This window comes from Corvus kubaryi, unplaced genomic scaffold (genome assembly GCF_017639235.1).
Source record: "Corvus kubaryi isolate FWS band 111438036 unplaced genomic scaffold, C.kubaryi_AGA036_p1.0 37256, whole genome shotgun sequence".
Classification (NCBI taxonomy): Eukaryota; Metazoa; Chordata; class Aves; order Passeriformes; family Corvidae; genus Corvus; species Corvus kubaryi.
The window spans coordinates 1,840,965-1,859,694 of NW_024581076.1; the positions used below are offsets into that span (position 1 = coordinate 1,840,965).

The 18,730-nt window shown below is 37.7% G+C and overlaps 1 long non-coding RNA gene across 1 annotated transcript in view; it reads right to left on the reverse strand.

Annotated features, from left to right (window-relative positions):
* Positions 1-2,567: 2,567 nt before the first annotated feature.
* Positions 2,568-18,730, reverse strand: part of LOC121662530 — an 89,727-nt gene continuing 73,564 nt past the window's right edge. Inside the window, exons 4-5 of the long non-coding RNA XR_006015318.1 lie at positions 11,643-11,674; positions 2,568-3,304 (exon numbers count right to left, since the gene is read on the reverse strand). This is a non-coding gene — a long non-coding RNA (uncharacterized LOC121662530). The remainder of the gene's footprint in view (positions 3,305-11,642; positions 11,675-18,730) is intronic.

Genomic DNA, 18,730 nt, shown 5'->3' on the forward strand with positions numbered 1-18,730 from the left:
ACCCACCCTTCATGCACTTTTTCCACACCTTGCATGTTTTCCTTGGTCTAATGGTGATTTTTGATCTGGGGCCTTTTAAAAACTTGTTGGATTCTTTCAATTTGTCCATGCAGGCAGGTCATTCACTGTTCTTACCTCTTGGAGTTACAGCTTCTGCTGGCATTTGTAGTGTCTTATTTGCACCGCTGCTGCACCTGCTCTCTGGTAGAACAGTGGAAACTAAAAAAGCCCTGGATGTGGGATAAACACAATTTATCAACACCCAAACCATCTGTGTACTATCATGTTTTTCTGATACTAAAGACAAAATACATCACTCTACTAGATACTAGGAAAGTTAGTATGAAAATTAATTCTATTCCAGATGAAAGCATATCTAAGTGTAAGTTCACAGCTTGCAGCCCAAGGCTTCACCAAACCAAGTTACTCATGCTAAGGCAAACAGCATACTAAATCACACAGTATTTTAATCGTGTAATTCCTTCTATATAATATTTACTTAAGCTAAACAACTAATACCTCTCAATGTTCACTTCTAGATCATTGCAGATTCCCTTCAGTCACTTCTCAATTAGTACATTGCAGACAACGGACAAATATTAACTGGCTTCCACAGAAGAGGCCAAAAGGTTTTTTTCTAGCTCATGTATGTGGTATGCAGAGCTACAGAATGTCATGGAATCTGCAGAGCAAGAAGGTTGGAACTCTCTGTCTACCTTCTCAGGTACAACAGGAACAGGAAAGATGTGATAAATCTTCTTTGGTTGTACCTTATAGCTGTTCAACCACCTGCCTTTTCCCAAGAACAGGTCAAAACCAAACCAACAACAAATCAAAACTAGCAATCCAAAACAACAAAGAAACAAAACAAAGCAAAACATGTGGACCATACTATTGCCTACTTTGAATAACAAATTTTCTGATCAGACTCTCAATATGCTCATAAGAATTGCAAGAAAGCAGCTTTTTGCACAAACCCACTCAAGCAGCGCTTATGAAACGCTTCACACTTCAAAAGAGGAGTCAAGACCAAAGAGCCGTAAGATAGCTCCCATTTTCTGGAGTAACTTTGCAAATACTATGCTTGAAAAAGTATATTTCAGATTTGCTACTTTTTTCCTTACATGTGTCATTAATCCACCTTTACTCAGGCTTCATTTCTTAGAGACATCCTTCATATTTCCCTGACTTTCCAATTTTTGGCTTACAAACCTTATTGTTCTCCAACTGATAACACAGCTGTTTGTACTGGTTTGGTCCAAAATACTCATCACTGTTTACCTTCTGTGAGATAAGAATTAGGAGAAACGCAAAGCAGGCACCAAACTTGAAAGAATATAAAGAAATTTATTAACAGACCTAAGAGAGGGGAAAAAAAAAAAAAGTAATACCACACCTTCACACCTTCAGAACTCTTCTCCTCCCCCCACCTTCCTCCCTTCTCCCACGGACAATGTAAAAAGACAACCCTTGAGATGTTCAATCTGTTTACCACTTCCGTAATAACCTTGTTCAGTCCATTTAGGAAGAGGAGTCTCTTCTTGCTTGTGCTATGGAGGAATTATCACAACGAGACAGCCGCCTGGGTTGGTTCTCTGCTTGCATCATGTGAGAGTCCCCTCCCATGACTTACAGCTTTCCCCACAACTGCTTTCAAGGGTCCAATCTTGAGCTACTGGGGTGCAATTTTAAGGTTGAGCTGTTCAGAAACAAAAGTTCTCTTCACCCATCTCTGGGAGCATTTCATCTCTAAGAATAGAGGTCCTCCTCCTTCCCTGTGAGCAAAGGGTCCTCCTCATCTTCATCTCTAGGATTATCTCTGGGAGCACCTTTAGGAACTGAGGTCTTCTCCTTTTCCATTTGGAGCAAAAGTCCTCATCGCTTCCATCTCTCCCTGTTCAAACTTCTCATGAAATTACAGCTGCTTCAGCATCTGCCTATCTCAGCGCAGGTGCTTTTGCTCACAAGTACAAGTTCAATGCTCCACCCCCCCATGCCTTCATGAAATTACAATGGGTACTCTGATACATCATAGCTTTACAACAGAATTTCAGCTTTAAGCATCTCCTCTTTCTTCTCCCTCAGGTTTTCAGCTCTTCACAGCACTAAAAAGGTTAATCTCACCTAGGCCTTGCAGCTGGAATGTTGATTATCGCTGTTGCTCACATGATGTTTTGCTGGACGGCAGGGCAGCTTCAGCTGAATCTTGGCCACAGTGGAGAAGGGGAGCTGAGCCGCTCTGGCTGCACAGAGCAGGGCTGTGGGGGGGAGGCGGGGGGTGGGGGGCTGTTTCTGCATGTGGAACAGGTCTATCGGCTCCAGGATGGCCGTGGCCCGGCCCGGCCTGGCCCAAGCAGAGCCTGGCCGGGCCCGCTGGCCCCCACACGGGCCCCGCAGCCACCTGTCCCAGCGCTGGAAACGAGAGAGAGCTTGGGGGGGAGTTTGTCTATTCTTAAGTGTGGATCACAGAGGCGGTCACAACTTTAAGTGGCTTAGAGAATTGTCCATATTCAAACTGGCCAGCTGATAGGTTCTGTCAGGTCCCAGAGGAAGCTGTAAGCACCCCTTAGCAAGAACATCACTTCCGGGACTATGCTTGCTAACCTATGACATTCTTCACCTCTCACCTCTATGAAGACACATTTAAGAATTATTATCAAAATTACATTCAACTTCTACACCAAATTCCACCCCTAGACAGTTCACTACAATTATAATATGTTTCCCACTCATTCTACTTATGACTTAATACTTGCTTTGCCCAGTATTCCTCTTAATTAATCTTTATCTCACAGCTCATACTTGCTTTGCCCAGCATTGTTATCAGTAGGATAACAATACAGTTATCCTAACAGGGAACGTGATAACCAATACACTGTTGCAAACTTAGTCACTGTTTTCAGTGGACTTCTAGCCTGAATGTCACTGACCTCAGTGATTACATCAGAGGCTGATACAGTTGTTCAGATTTCTCATGCCTTTGAAAGCACTAAGATCTCCTGTAAAAAAGCTGGATTTTGTTAGCAGACTGAAGCAATACACACTAAAGCCATATCACCTGCAATATTATACAGTTGATCATAAGCTCTGCTCCAAATATAGATTTAGACTGGTGATATTAAAGTTTGAAAAAAATGGATTATCAGAAATTGTATCCCCAAAGAGAGATATTTATATAAAGGAGATTCCTACTATAAATTCTTTATTGAGCTTGTATTGATTGCTGTTGGAAGTAAAAAAATGTCTAGATTTAGCTTCTTACTGCATCATCTGTTGGGAAACTGGATCTTCACTTACACAGATGCTAAAGGGAATGAATAGACAGATGACAGACAGGAAGACAGCCATTGCACTCAAAGTGCAGACAAAAGACATAAACTCTATGCATGACAATACTGTAAGACAGTTGTTTGCAAAAGGGAGAAAAATGAGAGTATGAATAAAAAAGGTTAATTCAAATGTGTGAGGACAGCTTACAATTACTCAGAAAGAAATTTGATCAGGACCCATTCAAATTCATCAGCTTTTGCAAAAAGTCATCTGCTAATAATACAGTTGTTTAGGAACTTATTTGTCTTATTACAAAGACAGTGGTAAATTTGGAGAAAACTGACCAGATGAAATCTTAACCTCACTGAGTTTCTGAACTCACTGAGTATCTGTTCCTCTTCCAGGCCAGGATTTCAGCTGTTGTGCCCTTTACTTGGAGGTCTTCCATTCATGCACTAACCAGCTATTTCACTGGTGAGATCCAGTGTAAGTCAGATCTGTCCATTTCATTAAAGAAAAATATCTGATGGTTTAATACTGCCAGCAAAATTGTACAAGTCATCTTTTCTTTATCTATGGTATTCATGTGGCTATAAAACTAAAAATAAAAGCAGGCATTTTGTGTACCCTGGATTGACAGCCTAAAAACCAAAGTAATATACTGTCATCCAAACTTTCTTACTGAATAAATAATGCATTGAAAAATAATTTTATATTAATTCAATCAAAAAAAAATCCACCTTCAATATTTAATTTGTAGTGATCAGTCTTTTCCACTAATCCATACCAGTGTGGAGGTTCTAAGGCAATATTGTTATGTGCAGATCTCAATACCCTCAAAACTGAACAGAAGCAGCCTGTTCAATGATAAGAAGACTGTAACCCTGAGGAAAGACTAACAAAGGTGATATTTGTTTCCATGTCTAGTGAAGGTGATATTTGTTTTGAGATACTAGGAGTAGCTATTGACCAGAAACAATGACTTCAGGAAATAAGTATGTAAAATTTTGGGACAGCCAATGCATCACTTACATGGCTCTAACTTCCAGTACAGAAAGAGAATGACAGGTGTATGTATTTGTGCTTTCTTCCTGAAGCAGTTCGTTGCCAAAATCTTTCTTTCCCAACGGTTAGTCTACACTTTTTTTCTATTCTAAAGAAGTATAATTTTGGAGAGGGTTTCTGATTGCATTTCTTTTAACTAGTTGTCTCATAGATATATTTAATAGAGAAGGATGAATATAAAATATTACAGTAGCCTGAAGTCTGCAGTAGTTTGTAAAGTAATTTGTGCTTAAATGTGTGATGTAAAAAGATTGGGGATTTTTAACCTCTCCTATAGGCATGCTTTTGAATTTTTGCAAGTGGATTAATCTATCTACATGACAAAGTGCTCAGGCATGTAAATACCTGTGACCTGAGCTGAATTAATCTACTGTGATTCAATACCAGAACTTGACTGCAACTAATAAAGACTGATGGCAAAATGAAAGTTTCTGATTCACCTAATGAGTTTATTGGTACATTTAGAGCTATTCATGTGGCAAACCTTTTAGCATTTATATTGGGATATTTCTATTTACAAACAGCAATTCTGATGTTTACATTTGCAGTTAAACGTTTTAGGTATATAGGTTTTGTTCTGCAGCTTCTGTAATTTGTTTGAAAGTGTCTGATAGTTTTTCATGATGGTTTTATTTTCTTTATGCCTAAAATGTTTTGTTTTGTTTTGTTTTGTTTTACTTAAAAAGGGGGTGATAAGGCCAAAACATATGTTTAAAGACATAATTATTGAGAAAATAATCTGTTCCGCTAACTTTATGTGATTCATTTTAGTGGGTATTGATTACAGAAAAATTGAGATGCACACTTTTCATGTTTAACTAAAGAACAGAGCAGGAGTTGCATGCCTATTGCTTTCTTATGCTTAAGCGCGATTGGAACTGAATTTGCTCAATTGCAGCAGAAATTTTCCTGCATATTCTGAGCTGCCAGATGTGGTAAAAATCTTTATCAAAGTGATGTGTGATAAAATGTCATGTATCTGGCAAAATCTGCATTTTTTTTCTGAGCTGCTAATCCCACAAGGATTTGGAGTAAAAATTTTTTTAGCAAACCATTAGTTCCAGGAGTACAGATGGAGAAGGAAGAACTTCTTATGGAAATGACTGAAGATGGTAGGACTGAGGAAAAAGAAGTTGCACGGGGGAGCAGACATTTCAAGAGCCAGAGGTTAACACAAAACAGTACAATAGGGATCAAAGCTCTGATTCTTGAAGCAGTAGTTGCCAACATGTGCACGTGTGCAACCTCCTGTTAAAGTCAATGGAGATAAGATAAGCAGTAGACCTTAACTCAGCTTACCACATGTACAGATTTAATTCCTGTTTTCAAGGACAGGCAGCAAACTGTATTTCAGACTTGCATCTGCACAGGGGTGGAAGCTGTGACTTAGGAAGCTGGGGACACCTGGGTCAAGCCCTTCAGGCTGAAAGCTAAAGGCCAGGCAGGCAAGGAAGCCTGGGCAACTAAGCTAGACTGCATTTGTCTAACCCAAAACAATTTTTTCATCCTGTTTATAAATTTCAGACTCCTTCTACACATTAAAAGTACAACGAATGTTTAAAAGCTGTCTTTTTATAAAAAAATTCTGAGAAATGGGTGACCTTAAATAAGTGTAGTGCCCTTGTGGTGGGTTGAAACTGGCTAGATGCCAGGTGCCCACCAAAGCTGCTCCATCGCTCCCCTACCCAGCTGGGCAAAGGAGAAAAGTTATAACAAAAAGCTGGTAGAATGAGAAAAGGACCAGGAGACATCACTCACCAATTACTGTCACAGACAAAACAAACTTGACTTGGGGAAATCAGCTTAATTTCTTACAAATCAAATCAAATCAGGGTAGGTTGAGAAATAAAACCAAATCTTAAATGACTTTCCCACCACCCCTCACTCCTTCCCAAGCACAGCTTCACTCCTGATGTTTCTACCTCCTCCCCTCCCTCAGCAGCACAAGGGACTGGGGAATGGGGCTTGCGGCCAGTTCATCACAGCTGTGTCTCCTGCTCCTTCCTCCTCAAAGGGGGACTCCTTTTGTTGGGAAAAACTCTAGTTGTGACAAATAGTGTTTAGTCTTAGTGATGCTGACATCTCGAGAGTCAGAAATAGTTAACCATTTGCTCAGGGAGTTACAGGAAATGAGAAGGGGGTTGAGAAACAAGGTCCTTCCTAGTTGTTGCAAAATGTGGAATATGTAAAAACTTTCTTAAGGATGTTCTTTAATGTTTCATCTTTATAACTTACAAGCCTAATCAACAAGAAGGGAGATTTAATCCATGAAACAGATAGCAGCTAACAAGCAAGCTCTAAGTGATATCCATGTGTTAGAAAAACAAATCAAAGTTTAGGGCTTGACATGCTTCAACGAGATCTGACTTAGGGGGAGGAGCTAAGAAAGCTTGGGAGGAAATGAGGAGTTTATGGACCACAAGAACATTTGGCAGTTCTCCCAAGATGAGGAAAAAAATAGTAAAACCAGGTCAGTAATTCTGCTGGAATCAGCTCCAAGTGGGTAAAAGGTAATTCTGGTAGGGGCAGTCTGCAGCCAGCAGCCCACAGATCACTGATCTGAGAAATCCACTGACCAAAAAGAAGAGAAAGACTGAGCATGCAGACTAATTAGCATGAGAAGCAAGAGAATCATTAACCAATAGAAGATAAAATGCTAATTAATAAGAGAACTTGTAGTCAATGAACAAACAATTTCTTTGTTTGCTAAAATGTATAAATAGTTAAAAGTTTTGATAATTGGTGTGCATGTTAAGAGGAGCGATTCCTCCATGCACTTGGTGCCGAAATAAAGCAATGCCTGCCTTCTAGTACTGAAATCATAGTGTTAGAGAGTTTTATTTTCCCAGTGGTTTTGGTGACACTCAATGCTCTTCTCTTGCCCCAGCCTGGGGTCCCTCCTATGGGAGACAATCCTCCAAGAACTTCAAAACTCAGGAATGAGTCCCTCCCACAGGCTATAGTTCATGAACTACTTCAGCATAGGTCCCCCCTCATGGCCACAGGTCCTACCAGGAACATCAGCATGGGCTGCCATGCTCCAGTACAGACTTCCCACAGGTCGCAGCCTTCTTCTGGCATCTTTCTCCTCTGGTATGGGGTCCTCCATGGCCTGCAGGGTGACAGCCTGACTCACCATGTTCTGCACCATGGACTGAGTTGGAGCACCTCCTCCCCCGCTTCCTTTTTCACCAGCCTTGGCGTCTGCAGGGCTGTTTCTTTCCCACATTCTCACTCCTCACTTTTGGGTGCTGTTACACTGTGTGATTTTTAAATACATTATCCCAGAGGCACTACCACCATCACTGATAGGCTCAGCCTTGGCCAGCAGTGGGTCCTTCTTGGAGCTGGCTGGCATTGGCTCTTTTGACACACAAGATCATCACAGAATCCATCCCTGTAGCCTGATCACTACCAAAATCTTATCATGCAAACCAAGTACAGCACTGAACTTTCATCGAGTTCAATTTTGCCATTTAGCCTTAAAATTATAAAACCAAATGTAATCCCTAGACTATGAAAAGTTGCATTTCCATATGGAAGCATAAACATAAGTTGTTCATAGAAGAATTCAAAAAATAATGAATTGTAAAAAATAAAAGTAATGTTATCCTGTTCAAAAAAATCAAAGTCATTTCCATTGCATAGATTTATCTTCATTACATTTGGAACTAATTCTGTTCAATCCTACTTCTATGCAGACAAAAAGCAAAACTGACATCCATCAAGAACAGCCCTACAATATCACCAGCTTATTTGTATTCCCACACTACATCTCCATGTTGTCAAGAGGGAAATCAGGCCCTGAATTTAAAATTAAAGCCAAAATAGTCCTAAACCATACTTTTGGGTTTTGTTTAGTCTAGGTTTTTGGGGTTTTTTTTGGGGGGAGGGGGAGGTGTTCTCTTTTTTTTTTTTTAATTTATCTAATGCTCAGATGGTTTTTGTGTTTCAAAATAATGTATTAAATTTTCAGGGCTCTTGGTGCCTTTGAAAAACTCTTTGAAGAGTGAGCTCTCAAATGCATCAAATACAATTGCTCACCCTACGATGTAAAATAATTCAAACAATCATGCAAAACCACGACTATGAAAGAGCAATTTTAAACTGTAACAGAAAAGATGCTTCAGATGCACAATTACTTACCAAAAAAATATTTCAAAGAAATACTACAAAAATAAAAATGTAATTTAAGGATTTTCTGAGGATGAGAGATAAGATCTCCCAGCTATGTTTTCAAGGAACTCGAAGGAATGATATCAGGTTAGAACCTTAGGAGAGAAGGCTTAATGATCATGTAACACAGATTTGACAGCAGCTCAATGTCATTAATTTCTTCACCATTTATATCTGTAGCTTAAACATAAGGGTCAGGGTCAGGTTTTTTTATTTATAAATGTAGAAGTAGAAAACATCATCCCAAAAGACTTCAGCTGCCTTTTGTGAAGAGATTTCACTTTATATATAAATTTCTAAGTCTGGAAAAAAACCTCAGGTGGATTTACAATTCATTCAGATTTCTTTTTTTCACCATCCTTGGTTGCTAATATATTCATCATATTTTTTTTATTATTCTTCTAAAGTGGAACATTTTGGACTCAGAAATGGTGTTTTCTTTTTCAGCATCACATCATGTGGCATGTGATATGTTTTGGCATGTTAGTAGAGAAACAACTAAAAAATCCGGAGTTATCAATTCTCAAATTGAAAAGATCATCTTGAAACTACTACATGTTCTAAAAGGACTAGTTTCATTTATTACTCATTCCTCAGTGAGAATAAGGAAAGGAATCATTGCTGTTTTAATTGCAGTTTCAGTAACACTACATGCAAAGCTGACTATATACTGTATTTATGTAGTTCTCAAAGCTGACAAAATTTAGAATATTATTTTGGTTTTTTGTTTTGTTTTGTTTTTCTGAGAAACTTGGTCAGTGTTTCTTGTGCTTCATTCCTGAATCACAGCTCATTTTAGTATATAGAGTTGCATTTTGATCTTATGTGTACAGGTATGATATAGATGGATAAAGAATTTGTGTGTGTTGGTACATGAGCTCAGCTGGTCAGTGCATGGTGCTAATAACGCCAGGGTTGTGGGTTTGATCCCCATATGCACCATTCATTTAAGCATTGGAGTCAATCCTTGTGAGTCCCTTCCAACTCATAATATTCTGTGATTCTGTGAAATTCCAAAGCCTCATTTTCATCTGTTTCCCATATTTCCCCTGAGAATCAAACCTTAGAGGTATCTCTTCCCCTTTATCCCACTGCTTTAAGAAATCTGTTCAGCATTTTACCTTATACAATGGCGATGAAGAACCACGAGCCTGCTGCAATCAGAAGTGCGATTGCAGCGATGGTAAGCTAGATCAAAACTAGCTCAGGCACTAAGTACAGATTATATGGGCTAACCCCAAACCTAAGTGCATTAGGGGTTATGCAGCCTGTAGGGATGATGTGGCCCATGCAGGTCACCACAGCTGCCATGTGGACTTTAACTGACCAAAGGTGGCTTGAGAACATGTACAAACGTACAAAGGTACTACATCTCACCTGGCCAAAAGCTCTGCATGCCCCCTGGTTTGCTCTCTAATGCAGTGGTGTGGAAACAGACCAACATGTCCTACATCAGAGCCACTGGTGCTGCTATTTCTTTCCACTGTTTTAGCTGAAAGGAAAATTTTTAAGAAAATATACTGTAATGTATGTGGTGCAGCTTGTCTGTTTACCTCATTCACTCTCCTTTCTTTAAATAGATATTTGCATATAAATTGCTTGGAAGAATATATTAGCAACCAAGGATGGTGGAAAAAAGAAATCTGAATGAATTGTAAATCCACCTGAGGTTTTCTTCCAGACTTAGAAATTTATATATAAAGTGAAATCTCTTCACAAAAGGCAGTTCCTTTAAGTTGTCAGCACTCCTGTGTTTGAAAATTATATCACCGTTGTAGAAATAAAATACCACTGAAAGCAGGACAATTAATAAAACAGGGGGAAGGTCTTCTCATTTTGACTTGGAAGTTCAGTATTTATAAATGTAGCAGTTATTGTAGGGTAAAGAAGCTTGCTGACATATTGATTCAATTAAAAAACTTCAGAGTGGAAAAGCAGTGTGCAACAGCAAAATGTTGAGAAAAAAAATGAAACTGGGTTCAGAGAGAATCTAAGGAGGAATCTAAACTGAGGAAGCACAGTCTGAGGGAAAGATGACTCTTTGGAAGCAGATAATATGGAGGCAAAAGCAGAGTTGTGCATGAGCATATATAATGACACGTTTTTCAAATAACTCTTTCCAAACGTCTTCTGTTTTCCATGTATACCAACACAAATCAGATTTGTTAAAAGAGATGTTAGAAGACATAATTAGAGTGAGACAGACATAAACAATTCCAAATAATTTCCATAGTCTCTGTTCAGGCAATCAGTGAAGAAAGCAAAAAAAGAGATACACAGACTAGCAGAAACTAAAAAAATTCATGATTTACAAAAAACAGAAGACAAAGAGAGGAGAAGGACATGCTTTATAAGGTCATGATTTTTGTTTCATGTACTACATGAAAGGATTGATAATTTTTTTGAGTGACCAGTTTTAAATATATATATATAATATATAAATTATATTGATAATAGATACTTGTTATTTATTTATAATAGATATTACAATATATGCCCATGTATATAAAAATAAATTAATACTTCCTAGCTTTCTTTGCTGCTTGTCTGCCTTTTTGAGATTTTGGGATGCATTTGAAAATACATAGTTGAGTACTGGTCCATTGAGAGACCTGAACTCTTTTCTTTAAATGAAATCCAGTCATCTCCACTAATTATAGATGTCCAAGTGCTTAAATTTCAAATAAAAAAACCTTTTGTCATTGTAAAACTCTGAATGAAAAGTGAGAAGACTGAGTGTGTTCTATTTAATTAGAAGAAAACCAAGATGTGTTACCTGGATAATTACAGTTCTGTTAGCCAGCATTAATCTGAGGTCAATAGCTGACTTGGACTTGACTACTAAAAAGATAAAGTAAAATAAAACAAATAAACAAACAAAAAAATCCAAAACAAACCAAAACAAACCAAAAAACAAAACCCAAATATAACCCCCAAATATATATATATATAAAATGGATTGTGACAAACTAGATTTATCTACTACTTTCTTCTGCCTATTTTTTGAAAGAGACTAAAGATTACCTGGAAAAGGTAATAGTGTTTACAGACTATCGTGGGAACTGTGGGACATTGGGTTTGGGACCACAAAACATTTTGGTGATATTGTGTATATTTAGAGTTGTACTTACCATGCATCAAAATTCATTTTGTAACCTGAAACCTAAAGCAATAAACAACAGTCAGTTGTTTCAGGACCTGGTTGTATTTGCCGCATGATTTTCATAAATAGTCTGGGAAAATTCCAGTATATATGTATCAATATAAAGAATCATTCCTTACTAAGTAATGCTCCCAAATATCTAATGGATAGGAAGTAAGCACACCCCTCACTCTATCTCTTCTCTTCAAGAAGGCTAAAGAGGGACTTTTTATGAAGGCAGTGATAGGACAAGAAGAAGTGGCTTTAAACTGAAAGAGGCTAGTTTTAGATTAGATATTAGGAACAAATTCTTTACTGTGAGGGTGGTGAGACGCTGGCACAGGTCCCCCAGGGAAGTTGTGGATGTCCCATCCCTGGAAGTGTTCAAGGCCGGGTTGGACTGGGATCTGAGCAACCTGGTCTAGTGGAAGGTGCCTCCACCCATGGAAAGGGATTTGAGCTAGATGAATTTTAAGGTCCCTTCCAACCCAAACCAATCTACTATTCTGTGATTTACCCCCTGGACCGTAAATTGGTGTCATCAAGGAAAGTAGGCACAAATTATTTTTGATCAGGGACTTCTCTTGTGGAATATCACTTGTGGTAATCTGATTATTACAGATATTAGCAGACTATACTATCACAAATGGGATTTATTTTAGTACAGCATTAAACAGACAAGATTCAGACTTCTGAGGAGATCATAAATTGCACGGTTGAGATGGCAAGAACACTTGTGTATTTATGAATGCTTGGAAAATCACAAAGTGTACATGTGTTAGGTAGATCAGACAAAGAAAATGATCAGAAGGCAGCACTGAGTATGTTGAGATGGCTGGGAAGAGCAATAAATCAAAATCTGTTAAATTCCCTTTAGAGGTTGGGGATTTCGGTTACACCTTCTATCATTGTAGCAGGTAAGAATATGATAATTCTGCTACTTAGATTCACTTTTCCTATTTGGTGAGACATTCAAAGACAAATTCAAAGGGAAAATGAGGAGCAGTAGGAAATACAGAGGACATAGAAGGACATATGGGTTTATGTTTATATCCTCAGATTATCAGGGCCTTGACAACAGACTGGCAACAGATTTTACTTTTGTACTTTGGTTCCTCCTCCATTTTCCTCAATCTGAGATACTCTGTTTGGGCTTGTTTCTTCTTATAGAGAGACAGAATCTATCTACTCCTGTGCTGCTGGTTAAACAGTCAGACTTTTCTTTTTTCCTAGTAAAGAAGAAGGGGAAGAACAGAAAAGAATTCACAAGTGGAGCAGGGGCAAAGTAGATTCTACAGGACTCTCAGCAGGGCTTCAATTAGTTCAGCACTACTGTGTACTGCTCATTTTCAGTCCTGTTAGAGCACCAAACTGGTGGTCAAGGAGCTCTTTAAATCATAAAGATAGAATCTGCAGAGAAATGCAAAAGCCTAATAATTTTCCTCTTCTCAGAAGTATTTTCCCAAAATTTTCTCCATGCTCTGTCCACATCTAAGTGCCCTTTTTTCAACCTGTTTAAGAGGTGATGGATGAGACATGAGCCCCAAACTTCTGTTATAGTTGTAGGTCTTTTGTGCCAGTTAACATAGTCAGTTATATTTCTTTTGCATCTTCTCTGCATCGAGTTGCATTGTTGTCATAATGAACATTCTATATGACAAAATTCATAATCTTTTGCTTAGTTTCTTGCTCTGTTCATGTCAAACTAGTTTTTTGGCATAGGCTGTTAGCCTCCCTTAATAAAAGGCATTTCTGTATTCTGTGCAAGAATAACTCTCTGGCCCTGAGACTTATTCTTCTTATATCTTGCCGGCAGGAAGGAAGAGACTTTGTGCACTGACATGCTGCATGATCTCCTACATAATGAAAATGCAGCAAATGTGTTCGAAGTGAAAGGAAATGGAGAATGACAATAGGGGTCCTGTTATGTAAAATCCTCTTAGCTTTTCAAATGTCACTTTCAGTTGTCATGATGAAACTCTGAATAAAGGAGGAAAACAAAAGACCTCTAATGAGGGCGCACAGAAAGTACTGCACATTGGGAGTGGGTTTCTGCAGAGTGTTGATGTCAAGGTCCAATATTAGGAGGGCAGTTACACTACTGGGAGATGTTATCGTCCAGATAAGATATTAAAATGATGTCCCATCTGCTTATTTTTAACATCATTTTGAGATGATAAAGATCTCATGATATCAGCTCGAGGGACATGATTGTGGTGGTGTTAGGGAGGATGGGGATTAGGGAATAACTTTGCTTCCAGCTGGAAAAATCATCCTTTGTTAAATATTAGCATTACAAATTAATTAGCAGTGTAAAAATCATTCATGACTGTACAGCATGCAAGATGTTATACAGGACAGACTGGTGACCATTCTGGTCTGTGTAACAGAATGCACTAAAGCTGTTTAATTGTGACGTTACCTGTGAAAGTGAAAAGAAAACAATGTGCTGATGATATACTTGCAGAAGCACCTTTGTTCGAGTACACTTCTGCTTGCTCAACAAAAAATTCTACATAAAATCAGGTAGAGTTTAGGAAGAAGAAAAGTTTTGAAGAAAAGTTGTGTATTTAAATGCTCAGTGATGGACTTAAGTGAGTATTGCCAGACAGATATTCCAGTCATCTGCTTTCTTAAATTCTCATTTCAGTAAAAAGATTCCAATTCAACATTTGAATTATCTCTGTCTTGGGGTCACTTTCAAGTATAAGCTGCCATAACTGCAAAAGAAATATAATAAATCACAGTCCCAAAAGGTTATTTCCATGGTCTACCCAGGACTTAATTACGTAGCATGCAAAGCTTCTGAAACTATACCTGCCATCTGTAGACACAGTCCAGTGGGTAGATGGTGAGACAGCATGTCAGAACTCCCCACAATTTTACTTAGGCACAGGCTCTGAGCAAGGATACACAAATGTTTTGATTATTCTGCCTGGAGAGGCACATGGTGCCTTTCAACTCCCAAGTTAACAGAGCCACATTCCCTGTCTCAAAGTTCAGAGGAGAGGATGAGAGAGAGGAGAATATGTAGTAAATATCATGAAAGGGTGCACCAGAATCAGATAATCTGGAAGTATAGAGAAAGGCTCTAATATGCAAAGGGAGACAGAAAGTAAGAATCGGTGGAAACAGGAAAGCAGACAGAAGTTGCAACAGGGTACTTTCCACAAAAATATTTGCTAATTCATATTGTCTTCTGTTGGAACTCAAGCAAGAGTTGCAATTTAGAATTGATACTCTTTGTAACAAAGTTAGCAGCTTCACTTCTAGCTTACTGCTTCTAAGAAACCAGAAAGTTAAAGAAAGGTGCCTTACGCATGTCCAGAGAAGAGATAGTTAGTTGTTTGATTGCAATCTTTTATACATTTTGATAATTAAAGTTAGGTTTTTAATCTTTGGTTTTGCATATTTGAGGTAAATCTTAGCAATGCTGCAATTATATGTGTATGCTACCTGGATACTGTATGACCATACACTTACACATTGTACAATGAAAACAGTGAAAATTTAATTACACAGTGGTCTAAGTATTTATAAAAAATCATTGGTTTAAACTGTTGTCTATTAGAGTTTCAGGTGATTAAGTGCACTTACTAAATTTTGATGAATGTTCACAGGTAATTATATATGATACATAATCCATATGACACATAACTGTACTTGTTTTAAAGGATATTCCTTGGAAATCAAGACCACAAAAAAAAAAATCACATTAAATGAGTCTTTAAATGCAAAAATGTTCTTATTACTTCTATGAATTTGTATGTTGATTGAAGTGCAACTTTATAAACACTATCTTTCTTTAATGCTCTGTATTATCTTGCTTCATGCTGGGAAAGATACATGGGTAAGTTACTGATCTGCAACTCATACAAGTTATTTGAAAGGAGTCATTTAATTGCAGACTAAATGTAAATATTGGTTTGTAGGTCCACAAAACAGAATAGTTATGGGGCAGTCACTTTTTAAACAAGACGAGGCTCAAAAAAAATTAATCAAAACACAGAACAAATCCCAAAATTCACTACCTTCTATAGATGTCAAGTACCAATGAAGACTTCAGCTTTAATATCAGGAACATGCAATATTTAAAACATTATTCTAGGAAATAAAGGACATTTTTAGTTAAGGTAGGCATTTGAAGCAGAAGTTGATCTCCCACTAAACCCTATCAAAACTGAATCAATATTTGCAAAAACATATCAAATGAATGAAAGTGTTGATTCTGTCTTTAAATAGATTCTGAAATACTCAAAGTGATAATTACCAGCATGTACATAAAATTGTGATCAAAATCCTGCAGAAGTACAATGCTTTTGTATATGTATTAGCAGAGTCTCTATTCAAAATGTTACTGTGAGCCATGAAATATAAATAGCAGCTGAAATGTCAATCTATCCAAATGCATGATCACGTAAGATTAGATTCATAGGACCGTAGAACATCCTGAGCTGGAAAGGACACAAGAGTTTTCAAGTCCAATTCCAAACTCCATACAGGGAAATCTAAAAGTTAAACCATATGTCTAAGAGCATTGTCCAAAAGCTTCCTGAACAGTGACAGGCTAGAGGACATGACTAGTTCCCTGGGGAGCTTTTTCTGATCACTGTTCATACTTTCAGTGAAGAACTTTTTCTTAATGTCCAACTTAACTCTTCCTGACACAGTTTTCAGCCTTCCCCCTGTAGCCTATAAAAAACCACCAAAGAACAGCACCTCCCTCTCCACTCCCTTCATGTTTTTATAGGCAGCAAAGAGGTGACCCCTCAGCCTCTTCTCTGAGCTGAACAAACCTGTATCCTCAGCCACTCCTCATAAGTCATGCCCTTTAGCCCTTTCATCACCTTTGTTGCTCTTCTTAGGAGAGAACAATAATATAAAGATTAAGTTTGTGAACTGAGAATTCAGGGTTTATGTGTATTTTTTTCTTTCTGAATATTTTTCTTACACAATCTTTCTCAGAACTCATCTCACACAACTTAAGATACTTACTTAGATATGTACCATATCAGCTTCTGAATCATTTACCTCTATTCCTTTTCCTGATCAATGCATAGGAGAAGGCACTTTGAGGCAAAATTAATCTACAAAAATTAATCTGAGCTGCCGGTTTGTGGTTTTTTATTCACTAGAAATTCTTTTTTCGCTTCACTGATTAAAGAGAGAATATTCAGTGTCTAGAAAAGGTGTGAATGTCTGTTGTACAGACATATAAAAGAAGGTAAGTACCGTTCCAACATTATGCTCCAAGTATTAACTTCAGCCTATAATTTAATATCCATAGGACTGTAAATACCAGTATAAAGGCTAATAAATAAGAGTCAAAATCAATAATAAATCTACCAGCTCAACACTGTTTGGAGAATGATGAGCATCACTAGTACGACAGGGAAGGACTTTATTCCCTCGCTATCCAGAAACATTTTACTTCTGTTAATTACTCAACCAGACTATTTTTGCAATTGATTGACTTCACAGCATCATGATTTTAATGTCTAGCATGAACTTTTACATTAAATTAAAACTTAATTTAGCTAACTTAAGTTGTAGGAATCACAGAATTTCATCCAGCAACTCCTGCATCAGGCTCATGATTTGTATGAACCCTACACCTCCTGGAAACCACATCCATATCACTTGCAAAATAGTGGCATTTTCTTTTCACCAAATCACATTTAATTTTCAATTATGGTAGCGTTAATCCTCTTTTTAATATGTACAGGAAATAAAAAATATTATGGAGCCAGACTCTACTCAGTGCTATACAATCCATAGATGAGAAGCAGTGGCTATAAGCCCCGGAAATTTTAAGTGGGATATAAGAAGAAAAATTGCAGAGTAAATGGGTAGGGCCTGCAACAGAATGCTTAACAAGCCTGTGAAACCTTCACCCTCAGGGACTTTTAAATTTGAGTGTTCAAGGCCTTGCTCAAAGTGATCTAAATTTAAAGTTAGTACTGCTCTGAGCAGGAGAGCAGTCTAGATAACCTCTAGAGATCCCTTCCAACCTAAATGATTACATGAATCTATGATTTTAAGAGATGATTCTTGTTTGTCTTATGAATCAGCTATTTTCCAATCATTGGTTATTTTAGTGTGTTCAAGCTCTGTCTCCTATCAGAATTGTTTTTTCCCATGTCTGAACCTGTAGACAATGACTTCATAATCTTATCTTGGGTATAATTTGCTAGTTTCCCAAATCTTGACCCGCCCTTGTAATTTTTCTCTGTAATATTCTTAATATATCAATATCCCTTTAAAAGACCATCTCCAAAAAATGCATGTAGGCGTGGTGGTAAAAGTCTCTCAAGTGCTGTACACAAATACACCCTCTTCACTTCTATTTAATATTTTTCTAGATATGCATTTAAAAACATGTTCACCTACTTAGCTGTAGTGTTGCTCAGGGAGCTTATGCTCACTTAAATAGTTACTATTTCCTCTAAGTCCATCAGTTTCACTGAACACCAGGACTCCATTTCTCATCCTGCAAGTGTGACCTACACATTTTGTTCCTTGATGCATGTCCTTTCAATTGGCTTTGTTAAACATATCCTGTTTAAACATATTGCTGAAAGAAAAGTTACTTCCTTCAGCAATATAATTTAGTTGAGTTGGTCTTTCCCCATTATTCCTCCTCACTAATTATCCATTATCAGCAAATTTGATCACATCATTGATGAAGAGGTTGAAAAGCAAGAATTAACTTTTCAGAGTAATCTGATTATGCATCCTGTTGACATTGATACTTCATTTGTAATTACTTTCTAAAACATCTTTCATAGCTGATATTTAAGCTTCATTGATTTTGCATAGCAGTATCTCCCATGAAAGGAAGAAAGACAAGGAAAACTGTTTTATAGAAGTATAACTGCATTATGTCAATGCAGTTACCTGCTGCAGTTATCAACCAAACCTATTGTGCAAAAAAGATCCCACATTTGTTTGACAAGGTACATTTTCCATAAGGCCAGGGTGACTGCCATTTTAATCTTTGCAGACAAAATCCCTTGTCAAAGTGCCATCACGTTCAAAAACCCCAGCTTAATCATATTATTTACCCTCCTTGAATAT